Here is a 19,207-nt window from a genome sequence, read left to right on the forward strand (position 1 = left end):
TCAGTTCATATATCCTCTCACTGTCATGCTGGTTAATCACTCTGGCCCAGGCCTCCCTCCTGAGCTCCAGAATTGGGCAAAGCCTCTCCTCAACATCTCCACGGGCTGTGTCCAAACCTCCACATCTTCATCCTGTCTGACACCAAACTCACAGCCAAGGTAACTGAACCCATTACCCTTGCAGTGCGTCCTGTTCCAGAGGTGCCCCCAACATCAGGACACGTGGGCATCCAGAAACCTTGAGACCTTCTTCTCATGCACCCCTGTTCCTAATCCCTTCACCAAATGCTGTTCTACCTAAATGCTCCTGAAAACTTGTCACATCCCCTCCACCTCATGGCACCAACCCCATCCACACTGCCTTCTCATTTCTCTCATGGGTCCTCTAGTAGTTTCCTAACAGCTTTGCACATATCCCCTCCTGCTTATAGTTCTCCAGAATGGTCTTTTTGTAAATACAAATCAGTTCGTGTCACTTTCCCGCTTGAAATCCTTCATTGGCTTCCAAGTGCTTTATGATAACATCTGAATCTTTTTAAAATCCCTATAAAATTCATAAAATGGCCTACAAAGAACTAATGGCCTCTTGGGCCCATCTCAAACCAGACTTCTTCCCCCCTACCCCATCCCCATCCATGTAGTCTCTGGTCAGCCGTTCTGGACTCTCCTTCCAAGCTTGCTTCTGATCCTTGGCTCAGTGTTACCTTGGTTTGAAGTATGCTTCCTCCCACCTTCACTCTTATGTTCTTTCATCTCAACTCCTATGAAACTTTCTTAGGAAAACCTTCCATTAGGTACCCAGCAAGACCAGTTCCCTGTACTTTTCCTCCATAATCAACTTCAAAATTTATATTTGTGCAACTATTTATTAATGTGTCCCCTTACTACCCATTTCTATTTACTCACTTATCCGCAAATACCCTGGACAGTCGTTGGCATATAATACATATTCAATGATCATTTATTGGATGGATGGATGAATTAATAAAGAAAAAGAGGGGAGGAAAAGAGGGAGGGAGGAGAAAGAGAGCAGGTTGGTTTATAATATGAAACCCACCAAGAGCTTAGAAAGTTCCATTTCAGGCTTATCTATTAGCTGGGATCCTTGAGAGCTAGTAGGACACATACTAGGTCACAGACAAGTGTGTCACACTTTGACCAAATTAATCCAAGTTATCCAAACTTCAGTCAGTTTGAGAGTTTTCCCCTCTGGGACAACATCATCATAGGAGATTATCCTGAAATCCCCATATAAAAGAACACTATTTTTAGACATTTTTTGCTGAGATCAGTATACACCCTAAAATGGACACGAAGAGTGAGTGACCTTCCCCCAGTGCAACTCCAAGTCCTGGAAAGATTCATGTGCATGTCAGAGACTCTACAGCTCCAGCGCCTCCAAAGTGGATAATGCGCAGTGTAGGAAGCCTTAAAGCAGGATTGCTATAAAGTTTGTGTGTACGCATTTGTGTCTCCAAGGGTTTGAAGGAGGATATGATCAGCAGGGAAGTGATAGGGAGAGATGCCAACATATGTTACTCCTCTTAAATTATTTAGGACAACAGAATCAAGGCAAGTATTGTGATTTATAAGTTTATTTCTGATGTCTTCTTACCATCAGTATCCTCAAATTCAGGGGGAGGCAACCAGGCCAAATATAATTATGAAAGTGCAAAAGCAGAGAGAGACAGAAAATGCCAATGCAATGCAGCAGAGCACTTCATTTGATTATATGACTTAGAGCATTGGCATAATTTGGCTCCCATTCAGAGTTTTCTGAAACTAGGATACAATCTCTAAGACACTCTCAACCCACTTCAACTAAATCTACACCACAAATTTAAAGTCACCAATAATTCTTTATATCCAGGAAGCCCAGGCATAATCCATATTTATGTTTTAGAAACAAGATTTGCATTCCCAGTTTGGTTTCCATTATGCTCTACTGACTATATTTTTTGTGGGGTGATATATGAGAGGTCGATGTACAAGAACATGCTGTGCATAAGAAATTTTACTTAATAGATCAAGGGGGGAAATCCTAGAAACTGAAGAAACCACCATAAACGGACACCAGGGTCCAGGGCCCAGCTTGCTCCCAACTTTCTGCCACTGATGCAGAAGGAACCCAGTGATAGAGAAGGGCCTGCAGCTGAGATCTGGGAAAGGTGCAATCTCAGGTAAAACTTGTACATCTAGGTTTGAAAAGCCCCGAAGAAGCCAATAATCCTAAAAATATCTCATCGGGACCAGGGAAGACAATAGAGAAAGCAAAGTAATTGCTCTCAAGAGTCTGTGATATCATTGGGAAGATCAGACATAACTAATCATAAGGTAGTTATTAACACACAGCAGCATGTATGAAGTACCAGGGGAGGAGTAAAATAAAATTTAAAAAGCTGCCACAGTTCAAGGAAGGATGGTTATAGAAGGTTTTGTCTGTCTGTTTGTTTATTGTTTATTTCTGAAGCCTTCATACAGTAGGTATTCAACTTGGCTCCTGGTAGGATTCCGAGAGAGAAGCAGGGAAGAGGTAACGAGAGGAAACCAGGATGAGTGACAACCCCAAATGCTTGCATTTCTTTATAAAGGGTGCCCTTCTCTCAAGAATAAAAAATCATCCATGTTATATAAACTAGTGGTGTTTTGTAGGTTAGAGACATTTTCTGCTGGATTTGGTTTTGAAATTGTATTTTTCCACTTACAGCATATATACGGGGGTGGAAAGAGAAGCATCAGCAGGTTAATGTCTACCTTTCAAAGAGATGTGCTGTTTATCATTTAACACAAAACTACTGAAGTATGGAACGCAATTGTGGAAGTCAGTAATACATTTGGAGAAACTGACGTTAATGAAAAAACTAGACTACATATATAATTCCTGCTCAGAGTATTTTATTGTTCAGTCTCAATATTAGAACAGATCTGCTGACACATTTTATTTTTCTCTTCAGAGAGAAAAGTTATTGTTTTATTATTTATCATTCTTATGGTGAAGCCTGCTTATTGGTATTTATTCACCAGTCATCATTTTCTTCATTTTTTAGATAGAAAAGGTGAATATCATACTAAAGCTGAGCAGTAAATCGGTATCTTATACTACAATTAGAACTCTCAATCCTTTTTATTTAGTTGGATATGTGACATTTGAACTATGATCCTTTCCTCTAAGGAGTCAGCCGTTCTTATAATGTCCAAATATTTCCCTCCTTCCTTTAGCTCTGATGGAGCTTATAAATTTTTGAGCACTTCAATTTGATTTTATCTCAAGTATAGATTAATGTGGCAACAAGTAATCATTATTGGGAAAATGACTGTTGGCAGCAGCATTTAAAAAAATACTTAATTCCCTGAGCTCATTTCAGCTATATATTGAACGGTGCAATGAGAGTGGCAAGCGTGAACTATGTAGAAAAAGAAAAAGGACATGATGGAGTGTTTCAATCAATCAGGAACAATATTACAATCATCTCTTTTGGTTATTGAGAACTTACTATTCCAGGAAACACACATATATTATCTTCAGCGCTAACAACAAAACTGGAAGGTAGGGATTATTATATTCATTGAACAAAAACCAATATTGTGGCTCAGAGAGGTTAATTAATTGCCCAAGGTCACCCACCTAATATGGGTTGGAGATTGACCCTTTCTTTCCATCCCCATTGTTAGTACCTGGTACATGACCTGGGGCCTTCATCATCTCCCACCGGCCGTTTTTGCTGTGTTCTTATAACATGCATATGTCCTGGTGACTGCTCCTCCATATCCATCCCTTGCTCCTGACCTTCTGAGTTCCAGTCCCCCAGGACCAGGCGTGCTGCCTCATGCCCCTGTGCCTGTGGCGGGAATGGCCTTGCTGCTTTCCTCCTAGTGCGTTCCTATTCTTCCTTCAAAGCTCAGCTCCATCTTCTCTCTGAGGCCTTCCCTCACCCAACCCCAGCAGAGCTGATCATGCCTTCCTGAGGCGGGTGCATAAACAATGGCGTTAAAGGCTGAGCTTCCTCACTGTTCATGTTTACCTGCATGGAGCCCTCTTAGAGACTGGGAGGTACTTGAAAACAGGAACCATTCTCCAATTATCTTTCAACTAGAAGCCCGATGCATGAAATTCATGCAAAAGGAGGCCTTCCTTGCCCCGGCTGCTGGCACCGGCATCCCTCTTGGCACCCGGGGCCCGGGCTTCCCTCCAGCCACAGGCAGGCACCTGGGACCTGGGCTTCCCTCACAGCCCCGGCCGGCTTCGTCTGGAAGGTCGTCCGGTCTAATTAGCATATTATACTTTTATTACTATAGATTACCAGTACCTAGTGCAGTTCCTAAAACCTCGCTGGCGTTCAATAAATAGGGATACTTATACGGCCATGACTAGAAGTTTAAACTGCACCCAGCGTGATTGCAGATGACATGGAGTGTCAATTCATTTTCCGTTACAGTGTCACCGAGGTTGAAGTCAGCAGTCTCAAGAACCAGAAGGTGTTCTTTCAAAGCTATGGAGCTAAAAAAATTACAAATAAGAGAATTTCATGCTGCATTTTAGTTAAAAATTAGATCAGTTATTCCTTCGTTTGCTGTTCATTTCCCCTGGTACACTTATTAATTATCAAAGATATTAGTTGGTTTGAACAACTGCTTGCTCCCTCATAGTCCATCTGTGCTCTCTTCTCAATAATGCATTGAAGTCATAAGTGCTGGATTTATTGCCTCGGTGATTTCCATGGCACAAATCGTGATTTCACTCCAGCACTGAGCAGAAGGGAAAGCTAATGGGCAAGGCAGAAAATGCTTAATCAATATCACTCGTGGCATACGATTAAAACCCTAAACCCCCAAGCAGATTTTGAAAAGGGCTACACTCAAGACCCCAGTCTCTAGAAATGCATTTCCTGCACTCTGGAGGTGAGAATCACTTTTTTTTCCTCCCAAATTCTCAATTATTTCGCAGGCCTCTTAGGGATGCGGTCTCTGAATAACAGCCGGCCTACAAGAAAAGAAATCCCTGAAGGAATGAGGTGGAAATATTTCCAGGAAGGGACTTTCCTCCCCAAAATACACATGTGTTTTGCTTTTCAGATAAAGTAAAATATCTATTCTGCATCAGCACAGAGAAGAACATTTCAGAATTTGGGTGCTGAAAGAAATCTTAAAGATCAGCGATCAGGCCTGGATCTGGGGGAAGCATCCTCAAACCAGGGTTGCCCTGGGGATGGACCACATTATTATGAGTCAAGAGATTAACCAGGTTTGGGTGACTAGGAGCCTTCCGCCTCCTACATTCATGAAGGGCTCATGAGCAGGAGTGTCCCTGGAATGCTGAACCAGGCAGGCATTTCTGCTGTCGTCATGCATTCTGACAGAAGCCACCTGTGTGTTCTGACAATAAAGCAGGTGTGCACCTCCGGATCAGGAGGGTCAAATGGGCTCAGGGGACCACTAAGCATCCTGGTGGAAAGCCTTCTGCATTATTAAACTTCTTGAACTTTGAATCCCTTTAAATGCCCTCAGGAGCGATACAATTTATTAGAGAAAGATTCTTCCTTTCTTTAAAACGTTGTTAATGCTCTCAAGTACAAAGCAAGGGTCTAAAATGTTCCCCCAGCACCATGACACAAAAATAAGCCACACAGATGTCTTTTCACTGAACACACTGTGACAAACGAGGAATTGATATAATGGTGGCCAAATAGGCCTAATAAATTTTTCAATGTTCTTTCATTGGGCTACATCTAGGAAATATTGTCTCAGTGCTAAAATGTATAGTCTTATTTTTTTTTCTATCATCCTCATCCCAAAAACAGAATGGTCCTATTTCATTGTCTACCTCAAAACAACGTTTTAACAATGTCCTTGGAATTTTAACTACAGTTGAGTTATATGCAAAATGCTCTTATTTTCTAGAATTTTTCTTTTCTTAATTTATATTTTTAAATTTCCCTTCAGAAGAAGGGAAGAAAACCTGCATTATTCAGATACTAGATAGTGATTACAGTGCAACAATAAAAACCTAGTACATTTTTTAATAAATAGGTAATATCCCCCCTACTCTGTCACTTATATGCCTCTCAATTCCATGTCCCTTAATAAAAAATTATGAAATCATTAAAAATAAATGTCATTCAAAACACATTAGTTCTCCCCACAGGCATTTGGAATGGTTCCTATTTCATACTTTTAAGAGTTTGATTTACTTACAAAAGCTACAAATATTTTATTAAAGTGTAAGCAATTAAAGGAGATAAAAAAGCATATGGAGAGAAGAAGAAAGATAAAAGACAAGAAAATCTAATCAGTTTTCTATTAGGATGAGAGAGAGAGATGGTAAATTTAGTTGGGAATACCATCTTTTTCCAAGGCTAATGCCAATTCAAAGAAAAGTTGCCTTGTTTTGACAACAATTCTCAGGGAGAAGGTAAAATCAAGGGCTCCAGTGTTTTCCTGTAAACAAGCACAAAACACCACACACTGCAAGCATTTTCTCTTTGTATCCATACTCATAACCAATCTAAATTTTCCCTATGATTTTTTAACTTTTTATTCACATATTCTGAATGATTATACAAGCTCAGAGATAGTAGGCAATCTGTCCTTATATCTATTGCTCCTTGAATTATCCTCAAACATTTGGCAGGATTATATGCCTGGAGTGAGAATTCCATAAATAGTTTCTAGTGAGAAAGGATAACAGGAAGAAAATACCAAATGCTCCTACTGTGAAAAATTGATCTAACCATTACTGTGTGTGTGTGTGTGTTTGTATTTGGTAATATGTGTATACAAACACACAAAGCTTGGAGACATATATATATATACATAAAATATGTACATATGCTTACATATCACATATAGTATAAATTATATATAATATTGAATATGTTTATATTATCTCATATAATATCAGAAACCCATTAATAGATTTTAAAACCAAATCTGAGGAGAGTGAATCACATATTAATAAACATATTAATATAAAAATTAATTTAAATTCTACTCTAAGGATCATTCAAGTGAGAACAACTTTATTAGTAGCCATGAAAAAATAAAAAATAATTTTGAATCTTTATACTAAATTAGATTCCTTAATTCATACATTTACTCAATCACTTATTTTTACAAGATTCATGATCAGTTCTTCCATTCAAATTCTTATGCTTTGATAAGAGATACTAAAATAACAATAAAAATGGTGAATTGATAATACTATCTATAATGGTATAAAACTAAAAATTTCACAGAAGCCTATGTCCTATACAGAACCTATCTGGAATATGTCTATAAATTAAGGGTCATCCTTTTCTTTATCACTCATCTTATGTCATTCAGGTTTTGATTATCAGCACAAATTATAGAACCTATGGAAAAAATAATAAAATGGCTTATTAGCCCTAGCTGGTTTGGCTCAGTGGATAGAGCATCGGCCTGTGGACTGAATGAAGGGTTCCAGATTTGATTCCAGCCGAGGGCACATGCCTGGGTTGCGGGCTTGATCCCCAGTAGGGAGCGTGCAGGAGGCAGCCAATCAATGATTGTCTCTCATCACTGATGTTTCTATCTTTCTCTCCCTTTCCCTTCCTCTCTGAATTCAATAAATAATATATATATTTTAAAAACCTCTTACTAAACTTACCTGTACTATTTTATATTTCTACCTTGTATATCACCAATTGTCCAGTCATGTTAAAAGGAGCTAAAACAATGGGAAGTCCTGATAATAGTGAAGACTGTTAATGAACCTCAGGCTTGATTTTTACCGCCCAAATATGGCCTAAAACATTTTGATTTTTTTAAAAACTGCATTTGATACTTTGAACCTTGAGTTGAAATAAAATCTATATTGTTAATGAAAATATGAACTATTAAGAAATAACAGCTCACATTTTTCTTTATATAATATATATTTATTTAGTTTGATCAAAGCCATAGTTGAAAAAAAGATTATCTGCATATGTATGTGGTTGATCACATAACACTAAACAAAGATAAAACCAGTTAGCTTCTTCATTATTACTAAGAAACGAAATACATTACATTCTATGAAGCAAGGTAACAGAAAATAAACCTCAGAAAATGATAATTTTTAAATGCTAGGTGTAACTGTGGGGGAAAAAGAGAGATTATCATTAAGGATAAAACTCTGAGAAAATAAAACACTACAAGCAATATCTCCACCCCCAACATTACTTCCAATCTGTCCAATGATAGTAACCCCTCAAATAATCTATATGTGCTAATGCAATTCAGAAGGTGATCTTAATTTAAATGTCAACAAGAATTGTTTTACTGCATTATAATAAAAGCTATATTATCGGGACTTACCTTTTTAAAAATTCTTATGAGGCATATAAAAATTCTTATTAGGGTATATAAAAAATCTGAAATGAATTAGATTAACTCTATGTATTAGTTCATCCCTTATAATATCTCATTAAAAACGTAAGTATATAAACATAAACTATCTATGAGAAGTAGTTCTATTCTTTGCCCATCTTTCCATTAACAAGAATTTTCAAAATTTTACTAATACTCAAGTCTGTACAACCCATGAGAAGTCTTTATTTTCTATCAAATGTACAGTCTAGATATACAGATAATGTGAATGTAAATGAAATTATGACAATACATAAATAAGAACTGGCCAGCATAGACATGGTGTTATCTATACAAAATCCTACACCAAGGATAGAGTATCTTTCCCTTCACTTCCACCATATCCTAAAACACATCTTCACACACCTAGGAAAAATAGCATTTTACAACTGCTTGTTTGTGAGGCCAGGGAATTGGTTTTGTTCATTTAGGATCCCAAGAGTATGCAATAATGGACAGATGGATATGAAGATGGGTGGGTGGGTGGGTGGGTGGATGGATGGATGGGACAGTACATATTGATACGTGTGTGTGTATGTGTGTATAAATTCTGAAGAAATTCATAGAAGAAGCTCATCTCTGCAAAATCAAATCCAACTGTGGGTTTTCACAAAGGAAGTGTTATTTGAACTAAATTTCCAAGTACAGGATGTTTATGTAAGTTAGCAGATGAGCACAGAATATTACCGCATTTAGTTTGGACACAATTTCAACCAAAGTCTGAATTAATTTAATAAAGTTGGAGATAAACTAAATGCTAATCTGTAAATAATCACATCATTTGAAAGCCTATTTGACTGGAAGGTAAGTACTAGGATTCAGCGATTTGGAGGTACTGGCCTCTAGGTACTGGACAGGAGGGAGAAGCCCTAAGGAAGATGGGATATCCGTCCTGCCAATGCAGGACAAGCTCTCAAGATCGGCATTTAAAAAGCAGTGCCTGTATTATGAAGAATGCCAAAACTAGAACAGGCTGGGGAGATGAAAAAGACAGTTAGAACACAAGTAGGATTTTGGAAATCATGACAGAAAAATAAATATAAATGTTCAGGGAAATCCCACTTAGAGCCTCTGTATGAGACTAACATGCTCTGTTAGTCATAGATACAGAGTTCTTGCTCTGTTCCTTCTGTAACAGTCCCGGACACTGTTATTTGTTGTTTATCTTGCAGTGTTTAATATAATTGGTGATTTTCATTCTCACAGATTTATAGAAACCTAGGTAAAAAAATAAACTGTTGGCCCAGCCGGCGTGGCTCAGTGGCTGAGTGTAGACCTATAATCCAGGAGGTCACAGTTCGATTCCCTATAGGGGCACGTGCTAGGGGTTGCAGGCTGGATCCTCAGTGTGGGGCATGCAGGAGGCAGCCAATCAATGATTTTCTCTCATCACCGATGTTTCTATCTCTCTCTCTCCCCCCTTCCTCTCTGAAATCAATAAAAATATATATTTAAAGAAATATATAGATGGTTGCATCATCATGATTATAAGATCCCTGAGTGGAATATTGTAACTACAATTTTCAGGAAAAAGAAAAAGAAAAATGAGCTGTTTTCACACTGATTAGCCACTGCATCTCACTGCACAGCAGTATGAAGAAAGAGATTTGAAAACATAGCATCAAGATGAGTGGGGCCTTTGAGCCAGAGACTCAATTTGGGTCCCATCATTTTACCTGGCAACAGTGCGGAGTTAGCAGGCATCGGACTGTGCAGAAAGATTTGCATGTAAATTAAAACAGTTTGGGACATTTTGCCTTGCCTCAGTAAGAGAGAAACATCGCTTTTCACTGGCACTACAAAAATAAAACGGAGGTTAACACAGAAGGAATCAGGGCAGATTCCATTACTGGGAGACCTAATTTGGCAGGTGCACAAACTCTTGGAGATCATGGGCCGTGCTCCGAGGGAGCACTAAAGAGTTTGAAAAATGCAGGTGTGGAAGGTCTTAAAGGACAAAGCACAGACATAGCATTCTGAAATGTATAGGAGAAAAATCACCAAATTAAGAATAATTATTTTATTTTTAATATTATTTAAAGTGTCATATATTTTAAATTTATACCTCCTACTTTAAATAATAAAATATACTAGTATTTAAAACATTTAAATTAAAATTTTTAAGTAATTGAAATAAAATAAAGGATCTCAAACATTATAATGCAGCATTATGTGCCTGATCATTAGTATGGATTTTTGAAAATTCATTCTAGCCCTGTACCTCTAGCCTAGAATTGTAATGGCCTGGTCTTGAAATCGTTAGACTTTAACAGATTATCTCAGTCATATAGCCCCTAAAGCTCAGTCAAAAACCTTCTGAGATGAAGGCTTTTAATTTCTACCCAGACTATATTAAATATTCTTTATTATTCATTTACTCATGTAGTCATTTACTCAAAAAACACATATTTAGTGCTTTACAACATTTAAGGACAATGTGAAACAATATAAGGCATAGAGAAATGTGATTAGTCATAGATTTGTGCTGTCAAGAAGGCCATCATCTAACATAAGATAAAATATATGCAAAAATAAAGACTACAGAAGACAGCCAAAACCGGTTTGGCTCAGCGGATAGAGCGTCAGCCTGCGGACTGAAGGGTCCCAGGTTCGATTCCGGTCAAGGGCATGTAACTTGGTTGCGGGCACATCCCCAGTAGGAGGTGTGCAAGAGGCAGCTGATCGATGTTTCTCTCTCATCGATGTTTCTGACTATCTATCCCTCTTCCTTCCTCTCTGTAAAAAAATCAATAAAATATATTTTTTAAAAAAAATAAAAAAAAAGACTACAGAAGACAAACTTCAAAATATACATTTATAAAGTAGTATCGAGGCAGTGCCTTGAAAATTCAAGGAAGAGAGAGAGCATACAGAAAAAAAAAAGTATCATTTAATATAAAACAAACTATAGTGATTGAGGTTTTTAACTTTTAGACCTCTTTTAAAGAGCAAAACTATAATCATTTAATTAGAAATTGGCAGAAATATTTTGCAAGTCAACACAAAAGTGTATCTTTAAAACTCCTAAAATTACACATTTTGTATCAGGGAGTATATATAAGGTTACTGTCCCAGCCCAGAATGTTCTCCAGATTAGACCCTTCTTCTTACACTTTGTATCAGCCAATATGAGCATAGTGAGAAGCAGAGAGCTCTGATTTTGAGATGTCACCATCTACCCACATGAATCCCCCAAAAACTGTATGTTTCTTTCCTAAGCTATGATGTTGCATAGGACATCATGGTGTTCATCCTACTGGAAATAAGATGTAAATGTTGATAAATGGTCTTTAAATATCAACAGACAAATTATATTGTGTTCACTTCTCTGGGCTCCAGGACCAGTGTGAGATAAAGTGATAAATAGGCAGTAAAGTATAGAGATTAAAAAGTCAGGCAACCGCTTCTGCAATTCATCAGGTGAGTGACTTTAGACTAATTATTTAAACTATCTAAGTCTTCGTTTTCTCAATGGTAAAATGAAGTAATTATATTTATCTTACAGCAACTTTGGGAGTTTTAAATGACCTCAACCAATAACATAGCATGGTAGCTAGCACACAGTAAATGCTCAATTAATGATAGTGATGATAATAAGGAGGGTATTAGAGATGTGTCCAAGGCCTACTGACCAAGAGATGGAACAAATGCCCATGTGGCTCAGACAGCTAGGCAGAAAAACCACTGCAGAAATCCTACAGAAATTAAATTAGGATCCAAGATAGCTGACTTGGACATTGTGCCAGGGAATCAAGCTATAGTGTGATAACTGCTTACACCATTTCTCCACATATAACACATTTTATCAACTACCTGAATACTTAGAAACCAAAACAGTGATTAATAATAAAGTTTTTAAGATGGGAATCTAGCCAATAGGAAATACTAAACTTAAAAATAAAACCAAAGACACAGCTCCCTATTTTGACTATAAGTAAAACTACCAGCCTGCACAGAAAGCTCATGTTTGCTACGACTGAAACCATTGTTACTAACCAATCCCCCAAACGCACCAAATAGCATATAGCCCAGCAAAATCCAAGGCTAGTCTGGAAACTCAGCTTATGTAACTAAAACAGAAAGTATAGGCATCAAGACAGGTAAGAATAAAGTTATTAGCAAGTGTACATATGTGTGTATATATATATATATATATGTATATGTATACATATGTATATATGTATGAACATTCACACATATCTAAATATACATATGAAATAATATATTTAAGAAAGCTAATTTTCCAGAAAACATACACACACAGATAATCTCACTTCTTTCCAAAGACAGGGTAATATTCCAGACACAACAAAAAATAAAATAAGGGGAAAAAAAGCATTCACTATTTTTACATGTTGTTTACATTTAGTTCAATATAATCTTCTCCAGAAATGAACTTACAAATATCTAGTTTTATTTGCAACCCTGCTGATTAGGAAGACCAGCCATGCCATCACTAAGGCAAACAGGGTGATGTTTGGAGCCATGACAGTGGCCAGAGAGACGAAAAAAGCAGGTGCATGTGAAAGACACACGGCAATTGATGTCAATACAGTAACTGGTAAATAACAGGACATTTGGAACAAGGGACAGGAAGCAGTTCGACTTCAGGCAAAACCAACTTAACTTGATAACAAAATAGGGACCATGGGGAAGAAGAGGAGGTTTGGACCTGGAGATGAACTGAGTTTGAGAAAAATGTAGAGACAACTTAGAGAAATGTTCAGCATACCTCATTTCGTTGGGCTCCGATTTCCTGCACTTAGCAGATATTGCATTTTTTATAAATTGAAGGTTTGTGGCAACCTTGCATCGAGCAAGGCTTTCGGCAACACTTTCTCACTGAAAGCTCAGATGCTGGTCAGCATTTCTTTAGCAAAAATGTATTTCTTAATTAAGGTATGCACAGTTTTTTGGCGTAAAGCTACTATACACTTTCTCAACTACATTATACTGTAAACATAACTTTTATATGTATTGGGAAACCAAAATATTCATGTGACTCCTTTATCTCAATATTTGCTTCATTGTGGTGGTCTGGAACCAAACCCACAACATCTGAGGCACGCCTCTATTACTCTGAAAAATACTGTAATGCCTGTTTCTTATTTTATATATTAACTAGAGGCCCGATGCATGAAATTCGTGCAAGGGGCTTGGCCCTTGCAGCCTTGGCTTCTTCCAGAAGGTCATCCAGAAGGACATCTGGAAGGACATCTGGAAGGTCGTCCAGTATAATTAGCATATTAGTCTTTTATTATTATAGATAGGTAGAAATAAATTTAATTGAACTGAAAATTCATTGTTTAATAGATAAAAACAAAAGATAATAGGACTCTGAATTACAACATAAAATAGAGAAAAATGTCTTGATAGTGATAAAGCCTACATCTCAAAAAATGAATTCCTTCATGAAGCCCGTTTCTCTCTTTTGTTTTAAAATATATTTTTACTAGAGGCCCAATGCACGAAATTCATGCAAGAGTAGGCCTTCCTTCCCCCAGCTGCCAGCACCAGCTTCCCTCTGGCACCAGGGACCTGGGCTTCCCTGTGGCCACCGGCAGGCACCCGGGACCCGGGTTGCTTTGTCCAGAAGGTCGTCCGGAAGTATGTCCGGTCTAATTAGCATATTATGCTTTTATTATTATAGATTGATTTCAGTTAGGAAGAGAGAGGGATAGAGTGATAGAAACATCAATAGTGAGAGAATCATCGATCTGCTGCCTCCTGCACACCCCACAGCACTGGAGATCGAGCCCGCAACTGACAGGGAATCAAACCGTGACCTCCTAGTCCATTGGTCAATGCTCAACCACTGAGCAACACAGGCTGGGCCCATATCTCTCGCTATATGCAGATCATTGAAAACAATACCTACAAAACCCTACAGCATCATCCTTACACAACCTAGAGAGGTAGGATACTTGCTAGATAATATTTGGCCTATAAAATGGAGGATTTCCCCTGTGATATATGGGAACAGCATGAGCATTTTGCTCAAGAATAATCAGTAGTAATATTTATAGTTACTAAAAACTCTATTCAGAAAGAACACTTAACAAGCAAGCATTCCTGTTTTGCAATTCTAGAAAGGAAAAATAACAGCCTTTTTATTATTTCCTCTCAAAAGGGGACTGTCATTTTCTCTTCCTCAGAGCATTGTACTTAAGATAATCCTTGCTATCCAACAGAAGAGATGTACAAGTGGCTTATAACCCAACAGCCAAGATCTGGAAAGAGCCCAGGTGCCCATCAGTGGATGAGTGGATAGAAAAGCTGTGGTACTTTAACATAGTAGAATACTATGCAGTTGTAAAATAAATTAAAAAAAAAAAAAAGGAAATCTTACTTTTGCGACAGCTTGGATGGATCTGGAGAGTATTACGTTGAGTGAAATAAGCCAGTCAGAGAAAGACAAATGCCATGTGATCTCACTTCTATGTGGAATATATGAACCAAATAAACTGACGAATAAAATAGAAACAGAGGCATGGATACGTGGAACAGATTGACAGCTGTCAGAGGGGAGGGGTGTTGCGGGTCTGGGTGAAAGAAGGTGAAGGGATATATATATCACACAGACAACACTGTGGTGATAGCCAGAGGAAAGGGGACTGGGGGTAGGTGGAAAGGCAAAGAGGTGATAAATGGGGTGGAAAGAGACTTTGCTTTAGCCCTAGCTGGGTAGCTCAGACAATTAGAACATCATCCTGATACAACAAGGTTGTGGGTTTGATCCTCAGTCAGGGCACATACAAGAATCAACCAGTGGAACACCAAAGTGATGTTTTATCTTTCCTTCCCTCCCCCTCGCTCTCTCTAAATAATTAATTTAAATTATTCTTTATAATTTTTTATCATTGCTTTGAGCCATGGGCACATGATGCAGTGTGCAGCTTATGGTTTGTTGAGTTGTACACTTGAAACCTGTATGGTTTTGTGAACCAATGTCACCCCAATAAATTTAATAAGAAAAGCAATTGCTTGTAACCAACTAATTAGAATAGGAGCAACACATATGCATGTTCATATCTACACACATATATTATACAAATATACATAGATATTGATGCAGTAAATATAGTTTAAAATGAGAATCTTTACTTAATCACAAATTGGAAACTTAAAAAACATATTCTTTTCCTTTAAAATCACAAGCTCAAAATGACATATGAATAGGAAGAAGACCATTAATAATGAGTTATTTTATTCTCTGACTCGGTAAATTTTTTATATGTAAAAGGTACATATCGTCAGTATTGAGATAGACACTGGAAAATTACTCCTTAGGCAAGTACCATTGATGTCAACACAGTAAGCAGTTTAGCGGAGTCTAAATTTTTCCTAAGGGGAGTTTCCTAAATAATGGGTCAGCTACTGCCTCTCATTATTAGAATAGCATGTAGTGATTTCTTGGCTCAGACTCTAGATGATATTGCTTTCTGGGGAGTAAGTTTTCACATCCCTGGATCTCTACAAGTTATGAAAAATTACCTCACCTGGAAAACAATGACCTAAAGGAGTGAAGGGAACCGTAAGTAATTATAAATAGTTCATTATGTCAACATGCACCGAAAGAAACTGTTCTCTCTCTGAAAGCTATGACAAGAATATTCTACAGACACTGAAACAGAGCCTACTAACCACAGGTCTGGGAAGCAGAGTCTGTTAGATTTGAATCTCCTACTGCCCTTCCCGGAACCATACTTCCTAGCTTAGTCAAGCACCTAGGGCTGCTGTTCACTTCCATTTTATGAAATAACATATTTGGGTCATCTTCACATGAGTTAACTAAGTGACTTATTGTCCAAAATGGAACAGTAAGCATAAACTGAGACTGCCCTGTTACATCCTATGCATAGGGGGGAGCCTGGCTGTGGAACGCTCCTGATTCAGCATGTGAAAATGAATCAGGTACAAATGGAGAAAGAGACAGAGAGAATGAACAGAGTATGCCATGGTCAGCCTGGAAAGGGGCAAAGAACACAAAGAGCACAAAGTCACTTGATGGTGATGTGAAGGAGGAGAAGGGGCTGCTTTCTTCACTGACTCGGTGACGAGAAGGGATTTACATGGATTGTATCTGAGCCTCACGGTGTTTAATGCCAATGGATAGCCTCTCCACACTACCCAGGCAGTATACTAGTATATACATATTATACATGGTATAGTATATCCACATGCATGTCTTATATAAGTAACAAATACATAATACTTGACTAGAACTAATGTGTCCTCCAAATTTGCATCTTCCATACCCAATTTAAATGATTTTGAGATCATAATTGGCTACAAGATTGTACACATGTGTGTTTATTTATATATTGTGTGTATATGTATGGGATTTCCTATAAATACACATATGAATATATCCAATGCTAACTTAGATTTTCAAAATCATTTAAGTCAACCTGGGGAAAATCTACTATAATGTATTCAAATATGGTTACCTGTTAAATTCTATTTACTGATACATCATATTTTCTTGATATTAAGATGTAATCTAACTTAAGAATCACTTTCAATTGCAGGGGGAAAAAATACATGTTAAACATCCACATTGATTATAAGTGCTATGCCAGTTTTAGAAATAGAATAACACAACTTGACATTGAAAAAGTATAACCACAGGGTTGGGTGCTTTAAAAGAAGACGTATCCAAAAATAAGAAACTCTCTAAAGAAATTAAGTGGAACATTTTAATAAGTAACGAGAGCTAACAGCTTAACTGATATGGTTCAAATTAGGACTTGCACTCTGGGTACCAGTAGCCTCTAGATATTAAATCGAGCAGTAAATTGTGTGTGCGACCATACACACATAGAATAAACATATTATGGCTTATTATTTGTCCTAATCCTTACCAGCGGGATCACAAATTACTCACATTAGAGTTATTTCTAAGTAAGCCAGGAATGATGTAGTATATATGACCAAATAAGAATATATAAAATCCTAGAGATATATGACCCATAACACATTACAGAGCATCGATTTCTCAGAGGCTAATGTAAAACTCATGTACCCAATAACAGTTCTATTTTCATTCTCTCCTATAACTCATATCTTTTCATGCTACACAATTACTTTTGCATATTACCATATTGTAGTCAGATGAGCTATTTCATCTGTAAAACCTGGAATTCTTACGTTAAATGAGCACCTTTGGAAGCATCCTATTATTTTCTTTATGAACTTTCAATCACCTTAATTATTTTTAAAGTGTACAATGCCTTTTATTTACATATCAGATAACTGCATGCTTCAAATTTTAAAATCCACATAAAAATAAAGTTACTCAGGAATTTAATTTGATGAATTGAATTACATTTCTGTCTCCAAGGCCTAAGCCCTGAACACCTGATACATTGAAATGTTCATATTAAAAAGAAACAATAATCTAAAATAAATGAATACTATTATTTAAGAGAAAACAGCAATATTTGCAAAACCAATTTTTATTGAAGAAAAAATAAATATGGGTAAAGGAGTAGGAATGGAATAAGAAGAGGCGAAGAGGGTTCTTATACATGGAGAAAAGGATCAATAAAAGAATAAAACCTATACATTATATTTTACTTAGTCTTGGGCTCTAATTTCAGCAGAAGTCAGAAAGGAATGTAGTCTGAAGTGCTCAAACAGAAATACATTTCATCCACTCACAAATCAAGAGCAGAAGAAGATTTTATCCAAGGCAATTAGACATCATGATTTAGTAATTAGGATAGTAAACAGAGATCAAGGCTGAGGAAAAAATCTACTATAATGTATTCAAATATGGTTACCTGTTAAATTCTACTTACTGATACATCATATTTTCTTGGTATTAAGATGTAATCTAAGAATCACTTTCAATTGCAAATCTGCCTACTTTTTAGGACAAGTTTCTGTCTTACTGAAAAACATGAGAATAATCTCTAGACTTTAACATCTGACATTTCAGACTACCCTTTGTCTGTAACATGTATGTTTCCTTCTGTCACATTGATCACTCTTGCCCTTTTCCTCATATCTTTAGATCTTGCATTTTTCACTAAACTTTCAACTAGCAAGGGAATCCTTTCCTGATATATACCACTGGTTCCTTCAAACTAGCATCATCCTTTCATGCTTTTTAGACCTTCATATGAGTCATAGATTCTTCCTGGGAGTTCTCTAAACCTAAATTTTAGATATATGGACCAAACCACAGACATTAATGTTTCAAAGAATTCTCATGGTGAAATAAATTTTAAGAAATTATTGACACAGACGATAATAGTGCAGTGAAGGCCTGAGGGGGTGTGGGACAGAGGGGGATGATAGGGAGAACAAAGGGGACCTCTGTAATACTTCCAACAATAAAGATAAAGAAAAGAAAAGGAAGTTATTGAGAAGAGCCAGAATGACTTGCATAGACAATTCTCTTCTGCTGTTGTTTTCAAGTGTGCTTGTGGATTAACAGCACCAGCATTATATGGGAATTTGTAGAAATGCAATTCCAGGTTCTGCCTCTGACCAACTGGATCAGAAACTCAGGAGATAAGAGATGGGGGGGCGGGGGACGGGGAGAAGAAGGGGTGGGGAGAGGGCTGGCTTTCCACACATAACCAATAATAGTTTTCTTAGTTCTGACTAAAACCACACTTTTACCCAAGTGAAGAAAAGCATTTTTCTGACTCTTCCAATGAAGATTTTAGCATTTTCAGAAACACGTAGGTTACTATTTGTCTGGAGGTTCTAGACAAGAATCTGACAGCTTCATCCCAGACTTTGAAACTGTCACACTGTGTTTACAATTCTAAGAACCAGGGACATTAGTCGGGTAGCATGGGGACACCTGAGCCACATAACCATAGAGGTT

At 37.3% G+C, this 19,207-nt stretch overlaps 2 protein-coding genes across 4 annotated transcripts in view; one reads left to right on the forward strand and one right to left on the reverse strand.

Annotated features, from left to right (window-relative positions):
- CTNNA3 (catenin alpha 3) overlaps positions 1 to 19,207 on the reverse strand; it is a 1,399,627-nt gene that overhangs the window by 957,670 nt on the left and 422,750 nt on the right. The gene's annotated exons all lie outside the window — the stretch shown is intronic.
- Positions 1 to 19,207, forward strand: part of LRRTM3 (leucine rich repeat transmembrane neuronal 3) — a 166,750-nt gene that overhangs the window by 144,640 nt on the left and 2,903 nt on the right. The window lies entirely within an intron of this gene.

The sequence above is a fragment of the Plecotus auritus genome (genome assembly GCF_963455305.1).
Source record: "Plecotus auritus genome assembly, chromosome: 9".
NCBI lineage: Eukaryota > Metazoa > Chordata > Mammalia > Chiroptera > Vespertilionidae > Plecotus > Plecotus auritus.